Source organism: Budorcas taxicolor, chromosome 19 (genome assembly GCF_023091745.1).
Source record: "Budorcas taxicolor isolate Tak-1 chromosome 19, Takin1.1, whole genome shotgun sequence".
Taxonomy (NCBI): domain Eukaryota; kingdom Metazoa; phylum Chordata; class Mammalia; order Artiodactyla; family Bovidae; genus Budorcas; species Budorcas taxicolor.
This window is the reverse complement of record NC_068928.1, coordinates 56,378,772-56,399,735: the sequence shown is the minus strand read 5'-3', so window position 1 is coordinate 56,399,735 and position 20,964 is coordinate 56,378,772. Positions and strand designations below refer to the sequence as shown.

At 51.9% G+C, this 20,964-nt stretch overlaps 1 long non-coding RNA gene across 1 annotated transcript; it reads left to right on the top strand.

Moving 5' to 3' along the window:
- Positions 1 to 15,481: 15,481 nt before the first annotated feature.
- LOC128065637 (uncharacterized) lies at positions 15,482 to 19,308 on the top strand. The gene is made up of 3 exons (XR_008201075.1): positions 15,482 to 15,682; positions 18,363 to 18,561; positions 19,123 to 19,308. It is a non-coding gene; the product is annotated as an uncharacterized LOC128065637 (long non-coding RNA).
- Positions 19,309 to 20,964: the final 1,656 nt, after the last annotated feature.

The following is a 20,964-nucleotide window of genomic DNA, read 5'->3' as shown; positions in this document are numbered from 1 at the left end:
TAAGGGAGAAAAGACAGGTCCCCAATCCTGTCTAGATTCCAAAAAGCTCTGAAAACCAAGACTGTGTCCTGCGTTTGCCACAAACACATTGAGGGGCGAAACCTGACCGGAACAAGCGCAGGTTCAGGTATGTCTTGGCACCAGGAGCTGCACAGACTGCATTTCAGACTCAGAGGGTGTAATTCCGGGCTGATGCCCTACACCCTGCTAGACCGGAGATCTGTTACTTTGTCTAAACCACACGTTACCTTCCTCTATTCTGAAGAATTATGAGACACCTCTGGTCCCAAAAACTGAGAGAAAGGACAGCGGACCTCTGAGCAAAGTCAGCCTGCCCTGAGTCGATCGGGGGCACGGCGGATTCCCCCATCGTTACCGAACCAAACGCGGGTCCACTCTCCCCCAGCGCAGTATAGCCAATCCACTGACTCCGGGTTGTGGTGGAAGAAAGTGCAGCGTTTATCGCAGGTGCCAAGATAGGAATCCAGGCAGCTAATGCTCAAAAGGCTGCAACCCCCTGATGGCTTTTAGGGAAAGTGCTTTGCTTTTTAACGTCATCTATTTATTTGTTTCTTTATTTTTGGCTGTGCTGGGCCTCTGGCTGTTGCTGCCAGGGTTCTTTCTCCAGTTGCAGGGAGCGGGGGCTGCTCTCGAGTTGCCATATGCGGGCTTCTCATCGCGGTGGCTGCTCTTGTTTGGGAGTACAGTTTCTAGCACAGGTTCAACAGTTGTGGGGCACGGGCTTAGTTGCTCCACGGCATATGGGGTGTTTCTGGACCAGGGGCCAAACCTGTCTCTTGCCATGGAAGGCAAATTCTTTGCCCCCGAGCCACCAGGGAAGCCCTGGGGAAGGGTTTTTAGACAGTGAGGGAGACGGTTGCAGGGTGAGTGATCAGCTCATGGACACTCTTCTGATTGGTGGGTAGTGAGGTAATTGGGAGTCAACATCATCGACCTTTCTGTTTGCAACCCATCTGGAGTCTACGTGCCCGCGGACCGCATACAGCTAACATCTTCCACCTGGTGGGGGCTTCAGTAGCTGCAAAAATAGCTCAAAGGACTTGGCACAGAATATTACCTATAGCTCTTGAAGAGGAATTGAAGTCTTTGACTTGGTTTAATGACTAAACTGTTATGATTTTATCTTGTTTGACTGTTTTCCTTTCGTCCAACAAATGTATTTCCATGTAATTTAACATACCAAATAAGGAGTTCGGGCTTTTAAAGCACTAGGTGCCTGGACTTCTCACTTGGCACCCTGCAATAAACGCTGCCCTTCCCTTCACTTGGAATGGGTGAATTTAACTCAGATGACCATTATATCTACTACTGTGGGCAGGAATCCCTTAGAAGAAATGGAGTAGCCATCATGGTCAACAAAAACCTCTGAAATGCAGTACTTGGATGCAATCTCAAAAATGACAAAATGATCTCTGTTCATTTCCAAGGCAAACCATTCAATATCACAGTAATCCAAGTCTATGCCCCAACCAGTAATGCTGAAGAAGCTGAAGTTAAACGGTTCTATGAAGACATACAAGACCTTTTAGAACTAACCCCAAAAAAGATGTCCTTTTCATTATAGGGGACTGGAATGCAAAAGTAGGAAGTCAAGAAACACCTGAGGTAACAGACAAATTTGGCCTTGGAATGCGGAATGAAGCAGGGCAAAGGCTAATAGAGTTTTGCCAAGAGAACGCACTGGTCATAGCAAACACCCTCTTTCAACAACACAAGAGAAGACTCTACACATGGACATCACCAGATGGTCAACACCGAAATCAGATTGATTATATTCTTTGCAGCCAAAGATGGAGAAGCTCTATACAGTCAGCAAAAACAAGACTGAGAGCTGACTGTGGCTCAGATCATGACCTCCTTATTGCCAAATTCAGACTTAAATTGAAGAAAATAGGGAAAACCACTAGACCATACAGGTATGACCTAAATCAAATTCCTTATGATTATACAATGGAAGTGAGAAATAGATTTAAGGGCCTAGATCTGATAGAGTGCCTGATGAACTATGGAATGAGGTTCGTGACATTGTACAGGAGACAGGGATCAAGACCATCCCCATGGAAAAGAAATGCAAAAAAGCAAAATGGCTGTCTGGGGAGGTCTCACAGTTAGTTGTGAAAAGAAGAGAAGTGCAAAGCAAAGGAGAAAAGGAAAGATATAAGCATCTGAATGCAGAGTTCCAAAGAATAGCAAGAAGAGATAAGAAAGCCTTCCTCAGAGATCAATGCAAAGAAATAGAGGAAAACAACGGAATGGGAAAGACTAGAGATCTCTTCAAGAAAATTAGACATACCAAGGGAACATTTCATGGAAAGATGGGCTCGATAAAGGACAGAAGTGGTATGGACCTAACAGAACAGAAGATATTAAGAAGAGGTGGCAAGAATACACAGAAGAACTGTACAAAAAAGATCTTCATGACCAAGATAATCATGATGGTGTGATCACTCACCTAGAGCCAGACATCCTGGAATGTGAAGTCAAATGGGCCTTAGAAAGCATCACTATGAACAAAGCTAGAGGAGGTGATGGAATTCCAGTTGAGCTATTTCAAATCCTGGAAGATGATGCTGTGAAAGTGCTGCACTCAATATGCCAGCACATTTGGAAAACTCAGCAGTGGCCACAGGACTGGAGAAGGTCAGTTTTATTCCAATCCCAAAGAAAAGCAATGCCAAAGAATGCTCAAACTACCGGACAACTGCACTCATCTGACATGCTAGTAAAGTAATGCTCAAAATTCTCCAAGCCAGGCTTCAGCAGTACGTGAACCATGAACTTCCAGATGTTCAAGCTGGTTTTAGAAAAGGCAGAGGAACCAGAGATCAAATTGCCAACATCTGCTGGATCATGGAAAAAGCAAAGGAGTTCCAGAAAAACATCTATTTCTGCTTTCTTGACTATGCCAAAGCCTTTGACTGTGTGGATCACGATAAACTGTGGAAAATTCTGAAAGAGATGGGAATACCAGACCACTTGACCTGCCTCTTGAGAAACCTATATGCAGGTGAGGAAGCAACAGTTAGAACTGGACATGGAACAACAGACTGGTCCCAAATAGGAAAAGGCTGTATATTGTCACCCTGCTTATTTAACTTCTATGCAGAGTACATCATGAGAAACGCTTGGCTGGAAGAAGCACAAGCTGGAATCAAGATTGCCGGGAGAAATATCAATAACCTCAGATATGCAGATGACACCACCCTTATGGCAGAAAGTGAAGAGGAACTAAAACGCCTCTTGATGAAAGTGAAAGAGGAGAGTGAATAAGTTGGCTTAAAGCTCAACGTTCAGAAAACTAAGATCGTGGCATCTGGTCCCATCACTTCGTGGGAAATAGATGGGGAAACAGTGGAAACAGTGTCAGACTTTATTTTTGGGCTCCAAAATCACTGCAGATGGTGACTGCAACCATGAAATTAAAAGACGCTTACTGCTTGGAAGAAAAGTTATGACCAACCTAGATAGCATATTCAAAAGCAGAGACATTACTTTGCCAACAAAAGTCCATCTAGTCAAGGCTATGGTTTTTCCAGTGGTCATGTATGGATGTGAGAGTTGGACTGTGAAGAAGGCTGAGCGCCGAAGAATTGATGCTTTTGAACTGTGGTGTTGGAGAAGACTCTTGAGAGTCCCTCGAACTGGAAGGAGATCCAACCAGTCCATCCTAAAGAAGATCAGTTCTGGATGTTCTTTGGAAGGACTGATGCTGAAGCTGAAACTCCAATACTTTGGCCACCTCATGCGAAGAGTTGACTCATTGGAAAAGACTGATGCTTGGAGGGATTGGGGGCAGGAGGAGAAGGGGACAACAGAGGATGAGATGGCTGGATGGCATCACTGACTCGATGGACGTGAGTTTGAGAGAACTCTGGGAGATGGTGATGAACAGGGAGGCCTGGCGTGCTGCGACTCATGGGGTCGCACAGAGTCGGACACGACTGAGCGACTGAACTTCCTTCCTTCCCCACTACCTGGTGTCTGTAGACTGGCTTTGCGTGCAGCCGCACAGGACCCGATTCTTGTTCAGTAACACTATGTGCACAGAGACGCGTCCATGGGAAAAGCTGATGAACCAGAGCTTCATTCCTTGCTTAAGGAGGAAGGGGGTGTGAGTTCCGGTTCCCCAAGAAGGGGCGCAAGACGTGATGCCTCCCTCAGCCTATCCCAGGGACCAAGTCCACCCTACAGAGCGAAGTGCTGGGAAGAAAGGCATCTTTTGATGCAGAATCAAATGACACATTGTGAGGGAGAGAACCCCCTTCCCACTTTATAGGAAACCTGCAGGGCCCTGCAGAAGAGCTGTCCCGTCTCAGGGGAGACCTTGGCCATGGAAGGCAGCTGCAGTGGGGCAAGACAAGAAGCCTCTTTCAACTGGCTGGGGGGCTGTCTTCAAGGAGACAGAAAGGGACTTCACTGGTGGTCCAGTGGTTAAGAATCCATCAGCCAATGCAAGGGACACGGGTTTGATCCCTGGTCTGGGAACTAAGGGGCTTCCCTGGGGGCTCAGACTGTAAAGAATCTGCCTGCAGTGTGGGAAACATGGGTTCAGTCTCTGGATTGGGAAGATCCCCTGGAGAAGGGAACTGCTATCCATGCCAGTATTCTTACTTAGAGAACTTCACGGACAGAGGAGCCAGGCAGGCTACAGTCCATGGGGTCACAAGGAGTCGGACATGACTTAGAGACTAACTCACCACCACCATCATATTTCCCTACGAAGCTTTAGGTAGCAGTTCCTTTTTGATATCTTTATAACTTTTAATGAAAGCAAGAGATCATCACTAAGATAAACAAGTCACTGAATGAAAGCTATTCTTGAAGCTGCTCATCTTTCCTTTGTGAATTTTTGTCATTAAAGTCTCAATGGCTTCTGGAGAACTTCACTTCCGGGATGTGGGTCGCCCTGCTTATTTCCACCCCATCTGCTGAAATACCTTGGCTGATGGAAATCCTTTTTGAAATTCCAAGCTTTTCCCTTACAGGTTCCTCCCACCCCGCCCCAGATTTTCCATTTTATCAGTTGATCTTATCTCCTATCTTTAACCCTGTGTTAATACCTGAGGACAGTTGTTTGTCCTGTATTTCCAAGTCTATAGACATGATTTCTGCCAGTCTGGAAGTTGGTCGACAACTTGTTTTCTGATCTCTGTGTCCAGGTGTATTCGTGCCCTAGATCTGCCATAACAAAATACCGGAGTCTGGGGGGTTTAAGCAACAGAAATTAATTTTCTTAAGGCTCTGTGGGCTGGAGGTCCAAGATTAAATGTCGGCAAGCTGGTTGCTTTCGGAGGCCTTATCCCTTGGTGCAGAGGCTCCTCTGTGTCTTCCGAAACTCCTTCCTCTTGGCGGCCACGTCCCTGGCGTCTCTATGTGTGTCCAAATCTTTTTTTTCTTTAGGGTCTTTTTTTTGATGTGGACTGTTGTTATAGTCTTTATTGAATTTGTTATGTTACTTCTGTTCTATATTTTTGGCTTTTTGCTTGCAAGGCATGTGGGATCTTAGTTCCCTGACCAAGGACTGAACCTGCACCCCCTGCATTGGAAGGCAAAGTCTTAACCACTTGGCCTGCCAGGGGAAGTCCCCTAATCTCCTCTTCTTAAAAAGACACCAGTCATATTGGATGTGTGCCCACCTTAATGGCCTCATTTTAACTCAATCATCTCTTTAAATTCACATTCTGACGTACAGAGGGGTTAGGGCTTCAATCTACGAATTTAGGGAGACACAATTTGGCCCATAGCACTGTGGTTATTTCAAAAGGAAGTGTTCGTTTGGCTGTACGTTCAGTTTTTGACGAGAAGAATTTTTCTCTTAGCTCTTTGGGAAATGTCCTCCCACCTTTCTTTCTGGCTGGTGTAGCCGGATTCAGTGTCAGTCTTGAATCCTTACACATGACCTCTCCTTTCTTCCTGGATTCTTGGAAGATCTTGATGTTTTTGGTTAAACCGTAATGAAGAAATATCTGAGGACAAGTGTCTTCCCTGAAGAAGTTTCCCGAAGTCGGCTACAGAACTTTGAAATTCCACACTGAGAATATCTCCTCCTCGTTCAGAAGAATTTTCTGCATTTTCTTAGCCGTGACGGGGTTGCTGGTCCCCTTTCTGGCTGCTGCTCGTATTTGTTCTCACACAGGAGAATAAAATTGCTGTCTGCCACATCTCCTGGGCTCCTTTTAATGCTCTCACCTCCAACAGCATGTTGGTTTGTTTGTTTTTTTCCCACTCTGCACTGGGCTTAAAGTTTGCACAGGCTTCCCTTGTGGCTCAGCTGGTAAAGAATCCGCCTGCAATGCGGCAGACCTGGGTTCAAGCCCTGAGCTGAAAAGATCCCTTGGAGAAGGGAAAGGCTACCCACTCCAGTATTCTGGCCTGGAGAATTCCATGGACTCTATAGTTCATGGGGTTGCAAAGAGTCGGACACAACTGAGCGACTGGCACTGAAGTATGCACGGCTTCCCAGCACTGCCAAAGATCCCCTCTTACCTGCACTCACTGCCTCTGCTCCCTCACGTGGTTGTCAGCGGTCCCGGGGGCTTCTGACCTCCCTCCCCTAATCCCGTCGTGGCCTCCCCCACCCCCAGCCCCCAACCTCCACCCTGTCCGTGTCCATTAGGTAAAGGGTCCCACGGCTGTCCACGTGCTCCTGGGATGGGGACGGGTGGGAGGGGGCATGGTGGAGACAAGGAACCAGCCTTCTAGAGGGTCTGCTATTTTCAGCAACCATGCCCCGGGGAGGGGGTCGCCCCCAGAGAGCAAAACTTTACTTATTTACCAGATTAAATGTTGAGCCCCTTGGTCGGCCAGGTTATAGATCTGTCGGCAAGGACAATGGGATGGTCTTTGGCATGGGGGTGTCTTGGGGATCTTGGCGCCCCCCCATTCCCATCAAGGCCCTGATTCCTTAGTCAGCAGGGAAGCTTGAGGGTCTTGCAACCCAACTTCCCGCTTTGTCCCGTCACTATGGGCTGAGACAGCAGGGGGCGCTGCAGGATAGGCCGGATGCGCAGACTGGCCTGGTAGCCAGGGGGCGGGCCTTTAAAGCAGATTTCCAGGCAGATCTGAGTTATCGCCAAGAAACTGTGCCTGCCCACCTCCACTCCCACCCCTCCACGCCCCTCCATGCCCCCACCCACCCTCACCCCCATCCCCATCCCGTCCACCGCCAGCAGGGAGCAGCTGGGCAGGAGGGCTCAACCGGTCCCCTGGTCACTCTTCTCCACCCTGAGGCCACAGAGTCACGACCTTCCTCCAAGCTGGGAGGTGGCAGAGACGGGAGGGTGTCACTGTCGCGGTTTCCCCAGGTCCTCCTGGCGACGGGGAAGGCTGGCTGCGCGGCGCAGTGTGTGAAAGGCCCGGTCCTCACCCTCGTCCCTCCCACCTGATCCAGGCAGCCCCTCCCGCTGATCCCACATTGGCTGCCTGCCCTCCCCGCGGTGGGCACCGGCCTACCCGGGCTTCGCAGCCACAGGGCCTCGGTCAGTGCCTCTAGGGTCCCAGGCTCCCCTAGCAGCCCCTGCCCAGGGCATGTTCCCTACTCAGAGAGCGTGAGCCTCGGCTTCAGCCCCACACCGCCAGGATGGAGGAAGCGGGCAGGAAGGGGAGAGGGACAGGGAGGGGGCAGGAAGGGGAGGGTGAGCAGGCAGGGAGGGGGCCTGCCGACCCCACAGTGAGTCACCGGCTGAGCTGGGACCCGGGGTGGGGGGCTGAGGCCTGGCTCCTGGGATGCTTCGACCCTTCAGCCAGGGCCCCCGGGGGCTCTCAGGGCACCGAGGGGGCAGGAAGGCAGGCCTGGCTGAGGGGCGCCCTGCAGGGGAGGGAAGAAGGGAAGGGGGTTGTGGGGGCTCATCCAGAGCCTGCTGCTGTCTGATCACACCTCCCCTCAAGGAGCTGGGAAAGGGGACGCCCCGGGGGGAGCCGGGCTGCCACCTGGCCCTCCCTCACCTTCTCCTGGAAGGGAGAGCTCAGGCCACGGTCTAGGTGCCCCTAGAGAAAGTGGGTGCTGGCCTGACTCCGCCTCGTGGCCAGCAGGGGGTTTCCCACCCAGGGCCCCCACCTACCCTCCTCCTTCTCGGGGTCATCTGGGCGGGAGCGGGGAGGGGGTGATGAGGACATGGTTGGTCCACTTCCCATGGTCACTCCTGGCCTCTGACCCCAGGTCCCATACCCCTGGCCGGGCTCCCACCCCTCCAGCTGAGCCTGGGCAAGGGCTCCTCCAGGCTTGGGCACCCCTCCCACCCGCTTGCAGGCCTGGCTCCGCCCTACCGCCCCAACTCTCTCCATGGATGCTGGAAGTGAAAGAGTTAACAAGGTCTGTGGCGTTTCCCTCCCAGACTCCTCCTAGATGTATATTTAGCAGACAGGGCAAAGCCAGGGAGAGGAATGCCCAGCTGCCCTGGCACTGGAGCCCCTGACGGCCACACCACTCCCGGGAGGGTGGGGGCGGCTCTAAATGGAAGGCTGTGGCCTCAGGGGTTCTTGGAGGCCCCTGTGGAGAAGGGCAGGGCGTTGCTCCTTTTCCAGAGAGAAGGATCTAGTGACTGGGTCTCCCAGGGCTGGAGGAGGCAGGATTGTGGGAAAGGGGCTGGCATCAGAGGGCTCACTGTCAAGGGGCGCTGGGGCACAGCTGGCTGGGAGGGTTCCTTCCACCTGCTGAGCCCGATGCTGGCCTGGGCCAGGGACCGTGGGAACTGAGGGTCGCAGGCCAGGTGCCCCAACCAGTTCAGGTGCCCACCTGGCTGGCTGGACGTGGCCGGAGGGGAGATGGCTGGGGAGCCGTGTGCCAGCAGTCACCTGTTCACTTTGGGACAGTGGGCATCGCCAGCAGACGTCACGTGGGGTGGGCTAGAGCAGGAGTTCTTCTAAGTTCTCCATCGAGAGCGCTTCCAGGGGCCTGACTTTTGAGAAGTGACTGACAGGTGGGGTGATGGCACAGTATTTTGGCTTTAATGGTGGGGAACCCACTGAGCTGGCACCAGGGCACCTGGGCTCTGGACCTTCTCTGATACCAACACAGTGCATGACCTTGGAAAAGTCATTTCTGGCCCCAGGTGTCTCAATTAGCTCATCTGTAAAATGTGGAGGTTGGACAAGACGGGACCCACGGTCAAGTCCATTGGCAAACTCCCGAGTCCTGGAGGAACCTCAGTTCAGAATAGAAGGGTGAGACACAGCCTGCTGGTTGAGAGGCATCTCACAGAATAAGCAGCAGCTTCTGAGAATCTCCCATGGACCAGTGTGTGTTTGTGGTATGTGTGTGTGTGTGCACGCCTCCTGGTCTTCTGAGACCTCTGACCTCTCTCTTAGACCTGCTGCCTCACCTCCAGGGAGCTCCTCTGTGATGAAATAGAAGTGGGCTCCCATAGAGTGAAAGTGTTCGTTCCTCAGTCATGTCCGACTCTTTGCAACCCTATGGACGGTAGCCTACCAGGCACTGCGGTCCATGGGATTTTCCAGGCAAGAATGCTGGAGTGGGCTGCCATTTCCTTCTCCAGGGGATCTTCCCAACCCAGGGATCTAACCCAGGTCTCCTGCATTGCAGACAGACGCTTTACCATCTGAGCCACTAAGGAAGCCCAATACTATCTATTAATATTGTTTAAATCAGTGTATGATAATAAATATTAATATATTTAACAATATTAATAGTTAATAAAATGAAAACAATAACAGAAGTAGAGCGTGGACTTCCCTGGTGGCCCAATGGGTTAAGACTGAACTTCCAGGGGAGGGGGCACAGGTTCGATCCCTGGTTGGAGAACTAAGATCCCACATGTCACATGACATGGCCAAGAATAAATAAATGTTTTTTTAAAAAAAAGTAGGGTGTCCTATGTGAGAGGTTAGAAGTGCATACCTGGTTTTCTCTGATTAGTCCTAGGCTGGAAGCCTGGATGAGAGTTAGGGCAGCTGTCAATCATTAATCAAGCCCTGCCCACATGGGATGATTGTTACCAGGGTTACTGTTTGGCTTTCTGGACCACTTGTCCGGGATAGCGGTCTGATTTCCTACAAGTCTGACTTACGGCTAGCAGGCTGGCTTCCTGGCATGGTTGCCGCTGATTGCGGGTCAGAGATCTATTTTTACAGAAGCTCTGGCCATGATCCATCTGTATATTTAGTGTCTCAACAACAACCCATGAGTATCATCCATTTTTCAGGCAAGCAAACGAGGAAGTCATAGGACCGAAGTCATAGGGCCAGTACATTTCAGAACCTGGACAGGAAGCCACTGGTTTCGAGCTTATATTTCTTTGCCTTTCAGTCTTCTGGAGGCAAGGGTCCTGACCCCTAGCCTCCAGCCCCTGTGCCAGTACATTGAGCTTGCTCTCAGTAAATATTTATTAAAGTTAAGGCATAGTAAAGTTTGAGGGAACCAGGTAGAAATGCAAAATGAAAGTGTGTGTGTGTGGTGGGGTGGGTAGTTCCCTGGTGGCCCAGTGGTTACAATTCTGGGCTTTCACTGCAGTGGCCCAGGTTCAATACCTCGTCAGGAAAATGAGATCCCACAAGCCACCTGACATAGCCAAATAAAATAATAGAACAGAATGGGGTGCTGAGGGATCCTGGCTGGAAGGGCACCTGCAGTTAGAACCGTCAAGCATTCGACCATCTTCTCTCTTGGCACCCCACAGGCATCTCTGCACTCCGGGCTTGGAAGCCGAAACCACAGGCTGAGACATGCGGGTCTGGGCCAGCTGGGTGGGAGGGAACTCGCCTCTGGGAGACAAAAGCCATCCGCCCACCGGCCTGTCCACCACCCTGTTCTAACTGATGTATTGGGAGGTCTGGTCCAACCTCGTTGAGTAATTAGGGCAGTCAAGAGCTGAGAAGGACACTTCCTCCCAGGAGCTGGCCTGGGGGTCTGGCCAGGTGAGGGGGACGGGAGCCTCCAGCCCTGTTGAAGGCAGAATTCTCAGGCGGCCGCGTGATCTCTGCCCCTGTCCTCGGGAGTTACTCCGTGATTATATTATGTTACACAGTAAAGGAGAGAACCACACTGCAGGGGAGGGCGGTGACCTGAGGTCAGGTGATGGGGTAGTCAGACAACCCCCACCCCGGGGCAGGGGGAGGTCAGGTGATCTGGCTGCTAGTGTGTTCTGTATTCGCCCTGAGATTCCACAAGCCCTAGTTTGTGTATCTCTGAAGGGAGCGGTTGGCCTGAGCAATCTAACCCTGCCAATTGTGATCTGGATTCCTCTGAGGCCAGGAGAGGCTAGGAAGAAGGCCAGCTCCCCTGGGTGATGCTGGTCCAGTGGATGTAGGCGGCTGTTCAGTCCCATGGACAGAAATAAGCAGAAGAAATCACTTCCGGATGTGGGTGCGGTGACCCTGGACCCGTGGGATTCCCACCCCACCCTCTGCAGCCTCAGCTCCTCTACGACCTCAGGTTGGAAGGGCTGCACCTAGAAGAACCAAAAAGCAGTGGCTGCTGATCTTTCCCAGGGCTTGGTTCTGCTTTCTCCCTGGGGCCTTACAGGAGGGTGTGGTCACAACTGATAAAGACCTGAGCGTCCAGCCAGCCCACTCAGTACACACAAAGGTTGGGCATCAGGAGTCTGAGCCAGGGCTGGGGAGGTGACTGGCCCCTCGCCACCGCCACTCACGGGCCTTCTGACACCACGTGGACGAAATTCACTGCAAGAGAAAGGAAGTGGGCAGGGCCTGCACAGTGCCGTTAGACGTTTCCGTGGCTCTGCCTCCGTCAGCCTCTCTCTTTCTTCTTTTCCCCAGAAAGGCATCCACCAGAGGGCTTGGTTCCCTGAAAAACTAAAGGAAGAAAAAAGCAACTAGAGATGATCACACTAAGGGAAGTAAGTCAGAAAGACAAGCACTACGTGATATCGCTTATATGTGGAATCTGAAATATGACACACATGAGCCTATCTTCAAAACAGAAACAGACTCACAGATGTAGGGAGCAGACTTGTAGTTGCCAAGGGGGAGGCAGGTAGGGGAGGGCTGGAGAGGGAGGTTGGGATTGGTAGATGCAAATCATTACATATCGAGCGGTTAAACAACAGGGTCCTCCTGTCTATTCAATATCCTGGGATAAGCATGCTAAGCTGCTTCAGTCGTGCCTGACTCTTTGATGCTATAGACTGTAGCCCACCAGGCTCCTCTGTCCATGGGATTCTCCAGGCAAGAATGCTGGAGTGAATTGCCATGCCCTTCTCCAGGGGATCTTCCAGACCCAGGGATGGAACCCACGTCTCTTACGTCTCCTGCACTGGCAAGCGGGTTCTTTCCCGCTAGTGCCCCCTGGGAAGCCCACACAAAGCCCTCTGTTGGCTTCCTATTGCCTGGGGTAAGATGCCGTCCTTTGAGGTACTAGCTGCCAGGCTCTCGGCCTGTTTCTCCCCATGCCCCCTCCCAACCACGCTCCAGCCAAGCTGCCAGATTCCTGGCACCTACTCAGTGCCTGACAAATGGGTGTTATTCTCCATTAAATTGGTACCAAGTGCGTGAGTGATAACAGGCAGTCTGGCCAATCGGAGAGTTTTCTTTTAGCTTTGAGGTTCCGAGCGGAGCAGACAGCACCTACATGCACACCAGTCTTGGCGCCCTTGCTATACAGTGCTGTTCAGAGGCTCTGCGGAGAGAGTCTGGGTCCCCTTGAACTGGGGGGGATGACCTGGGCCTTTATCGTCCCCACGCCTTGCTGCCTGCCTGCCACTGGCTGCCCTCCGTGGGGCTCCAGGGGAAAGGAAGGGCTGCATGCGGGGCAGAGGGCCCTGGTGGGAGCTCTGGATCAGGTTGTTTTACCAGCAGCACAGGGGCCCCTTCCATTCCTCCAGGCCCTGAAACTCACCCACAGGAGCGGAGAGCAAGGTCGAAGCTGAGGTGGAGCTGAGATGCCAGCTCCTGGGAGAGAAGGAGGAGGAATCTGCACAAAGGGTCCTTCTGCATCGAGGGGCCCCAGTGGGCAGGCCTGTAGCTAAGGAAACATCTTTAGTGGTTTTTACTGCAGGCACCTACATTCCTGAATAGCTGGAGGGGAGAAGGCCCCAGAAGGGGGTGGAGGGAGGCTCCCCACCTGGCCTTGCTACAAGAAACAAGCATTGAAAGGAGCTAGAAATATGGTACAGAAAGTTCTGAGAGCTTGTTAAGGGCAGACCCTCAAGGAAGCCAGGAGCCAACCAACAGAGCCTGGCTTTCTTTCTCTCGGGGACAGAGAGCTCAGTGCAGTGTTGAGCTTCTTCTTAGGGGAGTCCTGTGTCCATGAGGCTTTCAGAGAAAGGAGTTTTCTCCAAGGGAGAGGAGTGCCTTTTTTTTTTTTCTCTCTCTCTATTTTTAGATCTCCAGAGTGTATCTGGTAAGAGTTGGGGCCAAGGCTGTTGGTCACCCACCCACACGGGGTGGAACCAAGTGGGACAACTCTTCGGCCAGAAGACAAAAGCATCTCTTTAGCTCCAAAGGACACCACTGGGTCTCAGACTCAATGTCCCAGACATTGTGAAAGGCAGAATTCTAAGATGCGCCCTGAGAATTGCCCCTGTGATTGCGTGCTCAGTCGTGTCTGACTCTTTGAGACCTCATGGACTGTAGCCCGCCTGTCTCCTCCGTCCATGGGATTCTCCAGGCAAGAAAACTGGAGTGCGTTGCTGCTTCCTTCTCCAGGGGATCTTCCCGACCCAGGGACCAAACCCACGTCTCCTGTGTCTCCTGCATTGGCAAGTGGATTCTTTACCACTGCACCATCTGAGAAGCCCCTAAGATTATTTTTTCATTAAATGGCAAAAGGGATTCACAATGGAATAAATTTACTAATCAACAGAACTTCAAATAGAGTGGTTACCTGGATGAGCCTGACCTAAACTAAAAGAGCCCTTTAAAAGCAGAGAATTTCTCTGATGGCAAAAGGAGAATCAGAGATTCCAAGCACAAGAAGGATTTGAGGCACCATCAGTGGCTTTGAAGGAGGGGGCAGTGTCACCAAGGGGCGGGGGCTGCAGGGAAAGGACGTGAGAGCTGCCTCCAGGAACAGAGACCAGCAAGCAGCCAGCAAGAGCACAGGGGCCTCAATCCTACAGCCGCAGGGAACTGGTTCTGCCAGCAACCTAAATAAGCTTGGGAGCGAATTCTTCCTCAGAACCTTCAGTAAGAGCTCAGCCTCGCCACCTCCTCGATTTTGGCCTTCAATTTTTAAGCAGGGACCCAGTCAAGCCCACCCCAGACCTCTGACCTACAAAGCAGGGAGCTAATAGATCAGGCTTGTTAAGCCTCTAAGCTTGTGGTGACTTGTTACTTGGCAGTCGGGAACTATTGTACCTACAGTGAAGGGTTCAGGTTATCATGCATGTTGACCCAAGTGAGAAGGAAAAGGCATGATTCTGACTCACCCATGACCTGGAGGTGGCAGGCTCCTCCTTCACTCCGTTTATGTCCGTCCTCCACACTGAGGCATCCAAATCTGTGTCCATTAGCCTCTGCCAGAGGCCCCAGGCTTCCCAGCTGATGCAGCGGGTAAAGAATCCACTGGCAGTGCAGGAGACACAGGAGACCCAGTTTGATCCCTGGATCAAGAAGATCCCCTGGAGAAGGGAACGGCAACCCACTCCAGTAATTCTGTCTGGAGAACCCCATGGACGAAGGAGCAGTCCATGGAGTCACCGTCTGACACTGAGCGCAAGCACTCGGAGGCTCCAAGCTCCAGTTACTGGACTAGGAAGTTTGGACACAAACCATGAACAGGATGGCTTCTTGGGCCTAATTATCTGTGTTTCTTATCTGTTTGCTTCTCTGTTAACTTTTCCTGTATTTCTGCCGAAACTGTTGGATCACTTAGTCCTTGACAAAAGCTAAATCCCTTCCAGCAAGTTATCTCGGACTCCCTGATCCAGGACCCAGACTGTTCTTCCAGAGAGTTCCTTAAAGCTCAGAATGGATTGCTTTCTCTGTTGGTCCCATGATCTATGTGACTTGATTCATCCTTTGGCAGAGATGGTGAGCTGTCCATCAAAATCCATGCTCCTCTTTCATAATATAGCTGCTGCTGCTGCTGCTAAGTCGCTTCAGTCATGTCCGACTCTGTGCGACCCCATAGACTGCAGTCCACCAGGCTTCCCTGTCCCTGGGATTCTCCAGGCAAGAACACTGGAGTGGGTTGCCATTTTCTTCTCCAATGCATGAAAGTGAAAAGTGAAAGTGAAGTTGCTTCAGTTGTGTCCGACTCTTAGCGACCCCATGGACTGCAGCCTACCAGGCTCCTCCATCCATGGGAGTTTCCAGGCAAGAGTACTGGAGTGGGGTGCCATTGCCTTCTCCATTCATAGTATAGAGTTGGTGCTAAAGCACTGAGACTACATTTCCCAGCTGCCCTTGCAATCAGGTGTTGTCATGTGACTAGTTCCCACCAATAGTATGTGAGCCAGAGAGATGCGTGCCAATGCCTTAGGAGGCAGGGAAAGAAGCAGGTGTCCCTCTCCCATCCATCTTCTCTTCAGCCAGCTGGATGGAGGTGACGGTGAGAACAGCGGAGCCTTGAGATGGAGAGAGCCTGGGTCCCTGGATCACAATATGGAGAAAGTTCAGTCGCTCAGTCGTGTCCGACTCTTTGCGACCCCATGAATCGCAGCATGCCAGGCCTCCCTGTCCATCACCAACTCCCGGAGTTAAGCCACTGGCCGATCAAGAATCCCTGCCTCGGTGTGTTAAAAGAGTAAGAAAATAAATTTCTAAGATATTTAGACCATTATGCTTTGGGGGTCTATTTGTTACTGCTTTTCAGCCCACTTTTTATGATATGTATCCCTCTACTTGGCCCTTGACCTGAATCGGATTGCACAAGGTGCTGACTAAACTCCTGGTGTGAAAACCTCCAGTATTCCCTGTTTCACTGCCCTTGGCTTTCCAGTCCTCGTCCTGGTTCAGGCTGTCTGTTTGCTCCAGAGTCTGGCTGACTCAGCTGGCCTGGGCCACCATCCATCTGCTGTCGATGAGTGCCTGGCTCACAGAAAAATGCACGTTTATTCCCCCAAAACATAGGGTTCTTTTTTTTCAGCAAAGGTGGTGCAGCAATAAATTTGGAAAAGCGAGCACCCAGGCCTCTGGTTCCTTGGGACACAGCCAGGGAATACACGTCTTCAGGCTCAGCTCTCTGAGCCAGAGCTGCCAGCGCTGGGAGCAGAGGCGGCCCAGGCTGATGGGGGGAGGAGAGGAGACCAGAGGCGACAACTCTCTCAGAAAGCAATTACACGCTTCTTGGTGGCCTCAGGGACAGCCTCAGCTTTTTTGGACTTTCCCCCCAGGGAGGCTGAGGCATGGGGGAGGAGAGCCTCTGTACCTGCAGCTCTTGAAGGCTCTGCTTAGTGATGTGTGGGGCAGAAGACTCCGAGCAGTCTTGGCAGAAAGGCAGCCCCGCCCTGCCTGCTGCCGGGGGTGCCCTCTCCTGTGCCCGCGGCAGTCTCCGGTGTAAAGAACCCATCCTCTTGTCTGTAGCAGCCGTGTGGGGAGCCCGGGAAGGGACTGGAGTGGGGACCAAGATCAAGAGCCCCAACTGGCTGTCCGCACCTGGAGTACAGCTCTGGGTTTCCAGCCTCAGCAGAGAGAGGACAGGCTTGACTGTGGATGGTCAAGCCACCTAGAACAGGTCCAACAGGCCCCGGGCAGGCTCTGGTGATGGCTCACGAATACCGCAGCCCAGCTCCGACTGGAATCAGGATGCCCTGGAGGGCCTAGACTTACACGACAGCCCCTTGTTCAGACGGCTCCAGGAAGATGCCTCTGCCTTAGCAATTTCCAGGGCAAATTTGCTTTTGATTGAAGCCTGGAAGAAATAGTGGCAGACTCCCCAGGGCCCAGCAATCTAGCCACTGGCTCCTGCTGGTTTTTCCAGTCTGTGAGCAAAACTCCAGCCAAACGCCTAGGCCGCCGTGGAGGTTTCTGTGCACTCAGTTTCTTGCCTGCTCAGTCGTGTCCGACTCTTTGTGACCCCATGGACTGCAGCCCGCCAGCCTCCTCTGTCCGTGGGGATTCTCCAGGCCAGAATACTGGAGTGGGTAGCCTATCCCTTCTCCAGGGGATCTTCCGGACGCAGGATTCTCCTTCATTGCAGGAGGATTCTTTGCCAGCTGAGATAATGACAATAAGCTGACCTGGGCTGTCCCACAGATGCCCAGAACCCACTCAGAGAGGGTCAGCAAGGGTCCCTAGGCCTCCCCATACGTCTAGGTGGCTGCACAAGAGCCCTGAATCCTCCATGTATAGCCAAGGGGGCACCCCTGCTTCCCATCCCGGCAGATCTCAGCACTAACCCTGCAGTGATGATGAGCTGAGGAACCGATGGTGAGCGCATCTCATTCAGGATGTATCTGTAGAGATTTTGTTTCTTTCTTCTTTTATTTTTGGCCACACAGCATGCAAAATCTGAATTTCTTGACCAGGGATCGAACCTGCATTCCCTGACACAGAAGCCTGGAGTCTTAACCACTTGGCCACCAGGGAGGTCCCCATTTAGAGATTAAAGTGAGAATCTTTTCCCAACCTCCCCCCAATTCCTTCACCGTGGCTCACCACCCTTTCTGCCCCAAATCCTTTCCAACAACTTAAATCCTTCCTTCTCCATACCCAGTGTGGTTCCTCTCATTCTGTCACTGGTAACTTAGGACTTTGCTCACATTAGTTCCTTCCAAACATCCCCTTTCTGAATCTAGCTGGGTCCTCTGCATGCCCAGTTGGCACGCGCATCTGATCAGATCCCCATCTACAAACCCCATCTCTCCCAGGGGACCCAGGGGTCTGCAGTTTGGCAGGTGCAATAATCCAGTGCATGCTGCTGGGCGCCCACAGGGGATGCCAGAGCCCGAGGTCCTCCCAGGACTGGCGGCTCAGATGGCTCCCGGAGCAGAATAACCTGAGCCGGCTGCCCTTTCCTTCTCGTGAGTGACTCAGCAGGAAGCTGGCTGACAGAAAACAGACCAAGTCCTGGGTCTTGCAGAAGGGATAGCGAGCAAGGCCAAGGCCTCAGGCTGCGCGGGGAGAGGTACTGAGGCTGGCAGCAGAGCTGCACACTGAAGAGATGCTCAACCTCACTTAGAACAAGAGTCAAATGAAAACTGTACCCAGGTCCCATTTTCCACCAAGCTGACTGGCAAACCTCAAAGGTTTGATCACACACTGAGTTGGCAAGGGTGGAAAAGGCTTTCTCATGCTTTGCTAGCAGAACTGTAACCCATACAATGTCCCTGGAGAGTAATTTGGCACTGTCTACTAAATGCACAAATTCCTTGACCCAGCAATTCCACTTCTGGACATACACCTTCTAGTTACCCCTGCACATTGGTGAAGCGACAGGTGGCGTTGCTTATAAGAATGACAAGACACGGAGGTGTTCTCCACAGGTCCACCCTCGTGGTATGCCCAGGTGATGGAATGCAGCGCCCAGACAAAGAATCAGAACCATGGATGGATGGATATGGAAACACAGCTCAGACACATTGTAACGTGGGCAGACACAGAAATGCAAAGCAGAAGAACAGGTTATGGGGCTCACTGGTTTCCAGTCTCGATGAATGAAGCAAACAGCATGCTACCATTCAGGTGAAAAAGGGTGAGAAAAAACCATATATCTGCTTGTCTGGTTGAATGTGTCAAAGAATCTCTCTGGATGGATACCCAAGAAACTGGTTTTGTGGGTATGTTTAGGAACAAGAATTTTCATTAGACACTGTTTTATAACTTTAACCTTGCGAACTGTGTGAATATATTACATATTGAGAAAGAAAATACAGTTTTTAGAATATGTGCTCCCCACCTCCATAATGGAAAGGGATAACTCCCAGTGCTTGAGAGGCAAGTACCAGCTCCTGGATAATACGAGGTGATGGAGCTCTTACGTTCACATGGTGTGTTACATTCTAGTTTTTAAAAAATCCTTTGTCCATGCTGCAGGGCCTGTGGAATCTTAGTTCCCTGGCCAGGGAACAAACCCACACCCCCTGCAGTGAAAACACAGCGTCTCACCCACTGGGGCACCCAGGAAGCCCTGTATTCACTCTCTGACAGCAAAATGATCACAGCACTTCTGACTTACCCCTTGGAAACATGTTTTTCATCAAGGTCAAATAGCTTTGATGAAAGGTCATATCTTTTCTTCTATAGGTGGAGAGGGGATCTGTGTGGTCTTGTTCCGTGATTGTCAAGTCTGCGCACACTGCCCTCCAATTCCCTGGTTTCTAGAACAGACAATGCTGTAACTCAACACGGAAGCTAAGAGCAGAGCTGAAGCGGAAGTGGATTCCGCCAGCTCCCGCTGGTCTGTCCAGAGCCTGGAGTTGGGACCACCCTCTCCCCACGGCCTACCTGGACCGGAGACCGTCCTGGAACTGGAGACCTCACTGTCCTTCAGCCCCATTCACTCCCAGGCCCTCTGCTCTTGATGCTAGACCTGGGCCCCCATGTTGCTCCCCTGTGAACTGGCAACTTTGCTCTCAGACCTGCCCATCTCGTGGAATTGTGGTGAAGCTCCAACGAGCAAGCACAGAAAACATCTGGACAGATACAGCCCAGACTGGCTTCTGTGGGGAGTGGCAGGGGACAGTGGAGAGGAGGGGTCAGAGGACATGTCTTATCTTCAGCCAACTCTGATCTTATTTCGAATGTTGTAACAAGTATGAATTCCTTTTCATGACTGAAAAAAAGTTTGTAAAGTTTCACAGTAACTAAATATGGTAATACAATAATGTATTTTGGGGTCGTCAAAAAATTTCCAGCCCTGTTAAGCTCTCCTATGCCTGTGTGTGGGTCACTTGGCCCAGCTATGGATGCTTTTAGTCGGAGGATGCCAATGAAATCGGCTGGGATGGGGACCTGGGTTCCAGGGGAGGTGGGAGACAGAGGCATGGTGTGACTCCAGGTGGTTGGCTGGTTCCTCCCTTCCCGCTAAGTCCCCATGTATGAGACATATGCTTCTCCCTTGGTCTCTGGCCAGACCAGCTTGCAGGAAGGAGCCGTGGTACCGGAGAGAGGGATGCTACAGAACAGAGTGGAGTCAGCACGGAACACATTTTTAAAAAATCAATCGCCAGGGCAGCAGCCCACCAGAGTAAGAGGGCTGGGTGCTGGGACCATCATCCCAAGAAGCCAGCTTGCAGCTGGAGGTTCTGGGCATTCTGATAGCTCAGCAGTCACTGGGGCCAGCCTTGGCTGACTGTATTCAGTGCCCAAGGGCACAGCGTGGGCTGGCACACCTTTACCAGGCGGCGAGGAGGAATGGGGCTGTGCACATTTGTACTTGTTTATTTGCTGTTTAGAGCTCCTTGCACATGGGTGGGGGTGCAGACTTCCCCACAGGGTTGGAGTCTGCCCAGGACAAGCCCTCCCTTGCTCACAGTCCCTCCCAGGTCTGGGAAAGCGGCTGGGGGCACAGTCCTTGGAGGAGAACCAGGAGACCTCAGGAGCAAGAAAAAGGACCAAATAAGGAGACCGCTGTTGTTCCTAACAGGGGGTGTCCACACCCACTGTCACTTTCCCATGATGGGAGGGCGGGTCCCCAGGATGACTCTCAAGAAGGGGGAGGTGGGATGGCGGAGATCCGGAGCCCCTGAGTACACCAGGTCACAGCTGAGCTCACGTTACAGAGGTTCTCACCCTCCTGGAATTTACCTCCTGCCCCCAGGCTCCGGCCACAGTTATTTTGGGGCAAGGGGCCGGAAATTCTTCGTGTGCTGGGAACAAGTTCTGTCTTTTCCTGCTGAGCCGCCCAGGACTTGGTGGACCGAGGGAACCGGTGGTTCTCTGCTGGGGGCTGTAGCTGCCCAGCGGCCAATGACAGCCTGAGGGCAGGAGTGAAAAATGACCCGGGTCCTGAGTCAGCACCGCTGAGACCTCGACTCAATCTCACCATGAACAAGCCCAGCCCATCAGATTGGAGAGACACCCACACCCTCTCCGACAGACAGTCTCCTACTCAAAACATGAATCTCCTCTAGCACCAGACAGAGA